The 4,520-nt window shown below is 40.9% G+C and overlaps 1 protein-coding gene across 1 annotated transcript in view; it reads left to right on the forward strand.

Moving 5' to 3' along the window:
- The window catches only part of snx29 (sorting nexin 29), a 126,685-nt gene that overhangs the window by 76,984 nt on the left and 45,181 nt on the right, over positions 1 to 4,520 (forward strand). The window lies entirely within an intron of this gene.

The raw sequence follows: 4,520 nt of genomic DNA on the forward strand, positions 1-4,520 counted from the left end.
GAATGTGTATCATTGTCTGCGTGCTAGTATGCATGTGGTCTTGTGGGGTCACATGCTTCAAACATCCTACTAGTGATCTAAAACTTGATAGAGTACATTTAAACCTCCCCTACAGTACATACAGCACATGGCCCTTAAATTGATGTGGTACATTTACACGCTTGAGAGTGCTAAATCTGTGATGAGTACCGTTTCCCGGTACTGAGGGAAACGCGCTGTTCACAGGGGATGGCTAAAAATGATTTGTAAACTAGCTGCTGATTTTGCCTTCCCCAGCTTCTCCAGCAAAACATTACGTGACATTCTGGTCACTCGTGTTGCTGAGTTTTTAGGAGGGCCACACAGCTATGGGTTTCTGTAGCCTAAAGCAGACAACAGCATCCTGTCACGCTTCTGTTTGGTTGTCTGGTTGAGCTGTCAGATTTATTGTGACGTTTCATATGTATGGTTTCACATGAAAGCTTTTGAACTTGAAGCTGCACTGGCTTGAAGGAATTTGTTTATCATCTTCAACACTAACTGTTACTTAGGGATTTATTGAAAGTGGACACACAACATCTAGTTGAGCGCACACACTGTAGAATTCATATCATCTCCCTAGCTTGTTAATTAATTTTTCTTGTATACCACATTGTTTAGATCCAATACATGTTTGTATGTGTTGCCTTTGTTGTTTAAATCATTTGCACAATTGCACTAAACTCTAAACCAAACTTCTTCTGACAATGCCCTTGAAGTCTCCATAACCACTTAGTACTGTGCTAATCTCAATTTTTCTCGTTTATTATGTCGGGTGGATGAGATTTCTGCAGCCACTAATCAGCCCTTGTCCTGCAGATGTTAATTGGCTGATAAAAGCCTGTGTTTGGCTGGCCTTCAGTAGAGAAGGGTCAGTAATGCAGCTGAGTAATGCCCATTGCATGGAAGCTCTAAGCATTAGTGAATGAGCAATGAAACATGCTTGTGCATCTTAATGACCCTGCGATATCTGGGGAGAAGATGACCTGGACCGTTTGAGCTAATCGGTAAAGGTAGCACATAGCCACTCAGTCACGGCTTCATGTAGCCCACCATTAGGTGTGTAGAATTACCACATGGACGCTCAAATACACTTTCACACACGGCAAAACACATTTGCCATAGTAAACTGTACATGCAGACACACATGCACAGCTAGAGTGACAAATGGATTAGCTTCCTCTCGCTGTGAATTAATTGGGTTTCTTCACACTTGAAATTAATTCCCTCTTTTATAATGTGCTATTTAAGAGTTGTGGCAGCTAAATAAATAGTTGATGAATGGCCGGTGTGTTTTAGGGTGTAGCCATTCTCTCTCCCACGAGCCTTTGGGCTTTGAGCATAAACCAGACTGGGTGTGTTTGGGTGTCTGTTCGGCTTTCAAATAAACACCAGGGTTCTTTCAGGAAACACACTAACATGTCAAGTTTGCGGACTCATTTTTGAGCTGGGGTCAGTTATGTTTTATGTTCAGAGATTGCAATCAGCTGTATTTTATTGCCTTGTGGTGCGCTCTGATCCTGAGATTTTGATCATCTTGGCTGTTTAGAGGCATGTTGTTATTGACTCAGGACATATATTCTTTTATTTTGTTAACATAAAAAGTGGTGAGGTGTGGGAGCCCAAAGGTTTATTCACATGGTCTCATTTGAACACTAGCCACATTTCTTGTGCATGGTTCATCAAATTGAATTAAGTCTTGCTGCATTATTTCTCAGTCTTCAAGTAATTATTTTTCTTTTTTCAAAAAGGGTTCTAATGATTAAAGCTCCAGTCAGCTGCGAGGGACTGAAGGCCTTCCAAAGCTCACTGACTTTTTGCAAATTGCTTATTTTATACTTAGGATGGATTACGGCTTGTGGGACTCAGGTTGAATTCGACAGTGGAGAGACTTGGCCTGCGTGAGGAGATGCATTGTTATTCACCTCATAACTTTTGAGCTGCAGTTAAACAGTAATATGTACAAATAAAGACACAAATCAAAGCAGAGTTTCCTTTGTTGTGTTAGCATTTCCCTCGAAATTAGGAGTTAGGAAAGAAATGCAACATACCTCCTCACTGGGACTGTAATCTGTGCTACTGTGGCCTTGTTGTGCGCTGTGAATACTGCATTTGAGAATGAAGACTTCTCTTCTGCTATCAGGGCCTCCTTTATACTGAATATCTTGCCTGAGGAGCTTAAAGGGGGGTAGCCTTGCTTTCTGTATTTTTGAAGTAGAGTTGTCATGGCAACTGAAGGCTAGAAACTATATTTTAATAATGAATTTTATACAACTTTGAAATATTCATTAAATGTGTTCTTGTGAAATTCAATCACGGCATCACCTCTAGAGGGCAGCAGTGTTTGGCTGGGTCATACTGTAGATTGGATTAGGGTTGATAGAGACGCAACCTGCTTCCTGGCAGTGACTGCAAAGCCCTGGGCAATTTGTTTGTAATTTCCACCTGAAAAAACATCCCCAAATTGATTCAGTAATAGCTCCACAGCTATAAGGCCAAAATGAACAATCTTGGGCTCTGTGGATGAGTGACATCTGGGAAGAGAATCTTGAAATACGATAGGTCTCCCTGTCCCCCGTCACCCCGGAATGAGAGTTGAAAGATGCTAAATTAGAGACTGAAAAACACCCTTCATCAGCTGACCGTGATGCTATGGGATAGGGCTGGATAAAAATACCCATTTTCCGATTACTGGCGACTCTTGTTTGAATGATTAAGTATTGCTTCTTGAAACCCCAAGGTCGATCTTTGCATTTCCACCTCAGTAAACATGTGCATCTGTGCTGACTGCTACATGCATACATTGGTTACTTGGTTCAGTTTGGACCTCCTGGTGTGTAAAATGTCTTCTTTGTGGATAACAAGTTGTTACATTGTGCTCAAAAAAGATTGTTTCAAGTAAAATAATGTAGATGATAGGTGTGGTGAGTCACAACAGTCTGCACACATGCTGCTCTGTTTACCTGGCTGTGGCTAACACGTAGAGGACCTAGAAATCCTGTAGACGAGAGAGACAGACTGAAAAAAGACTGTCCATGGATCTGATCTCTCGGTTTGCTATGTTGAAGACGTATTATCTCTAGCTACGAGATGAGAATGTAAATCATCTTTAATGACCAAGTATGTCTGAAAATACTAGGAATTTGACTTTGGTGCAGAGACTCTCAATGTGTTTGTAGGCAATAGGGAATAGAGAGTACCAATGAACACAGAAAATAAAAACAATGAAAAATAAAAAAAAATGAAAATAAGAAAAATGTGTGCATTCAAAAAGAATATGTGCAATCAAAAATAGGGAAAAAGAGAGAGTATTTATAAATATATACTCATCTATATACATTACAACAGAAGAGCTTTCAGACTGATATGCATGTTGCGTTATATTTACAATTTATTGCACTGGGGTCATTGCTGTGTCCAGTCATGGATTAACTGTTCATCAGAGTGATGGCCTGGGGGAAGAAACTGTCCCTGTGCCTGGTTGTCTTGGTTCACAGTGTCCTGTAACGCTGTCCAGAGGGGAGGAGTTCAAACAGGTTGTGTCCAGGGTGTGAGGGGTCTGCAGTGATCCTCTCCGCCCTCCTTTTGACCCGTGAGGTGTACAGGTCCCCCATGGAGGGCAGGCTGGCACCAGTGATTCTTTCTGCAGACATAACTGTCTGCTGGACATTTGAGGCTGTGGAAGAACAAGTGAACTGTGTGTAGATTGTGTGGATTCTACTTTATTCAGTCTGTGCTGTCGAGGAGCTAAAGTGAGCTAGCAGCTGATGTTAACTCAACAGTGCAGATCAGTCAGTTTCTACCCCATCTTTGTGCAAACTGATCAGTGAGTTGATGTCTGGATTGCTACTATATGGGATGGCATTTGTTTTTTAAATTATCCATAATGACAATGCCCTTGTTAGTGGCTCAGGGGTTTTTATTATTCATACTCAAATGTTTGGAGATGTGCCTAAAAAAGATTTCACATTTTAGTGGTGTTGTATTTACTGACATATCCACTAAATTTGATGTAGTATAAATGAAGCGGGGCAATGCAATATTATCCGTTTTATCCATTTAATAAGCTTCGGAGAGGCAAATGTGCCACGCTCTGCGACCTTCTCAAAATGGCAGTGGCAGGTCTCACTTTAATAACAGATACTGTGTGGTTCCAGGAGCGGGACCACTAGGGTGGAAAGGATTAAATTCCTACTGCTTCCAGAGTAGCCTTTGTTTGCTTCACAAAATACACATCGCCTTTTCTGTTCTGATTTTTGTCAGTTTTGACGTAATATGTGAGTTTTGATATGAACTGGTATCAAAACAGCTTTGACACAAAACTATTTAGTGAAATATTCATTGAACTCTGCTTCACTTGTTTCATAAATCACATTTATTGTGATCATTGTTGTTATTACATAAGAGCTTTCTCCTCCTCATTTGTTGCAGTGTGTGGGCTCTTAAATTGGATGTGAATAAGTTAAGGTTTGAAGGCCGGTGTTGCAGCAGCAGCAGCAGCA

Source organism: Monopterus albus, unplaced genomic scaffold, assembly GCF_001952655.1.
Source record: "Monopterus albus unplaced genomic scaffold, M_albus_1.0 scaffold236.1, whole genome shotgun sequence".
NCBI classification, from domain to species: domain Eukaryota; kingdom Metazoa; phylum Chordata; class Actinopteri; order Synbranchiformes; family Synbranchidae; genus Monopterus; species Monopterus albus.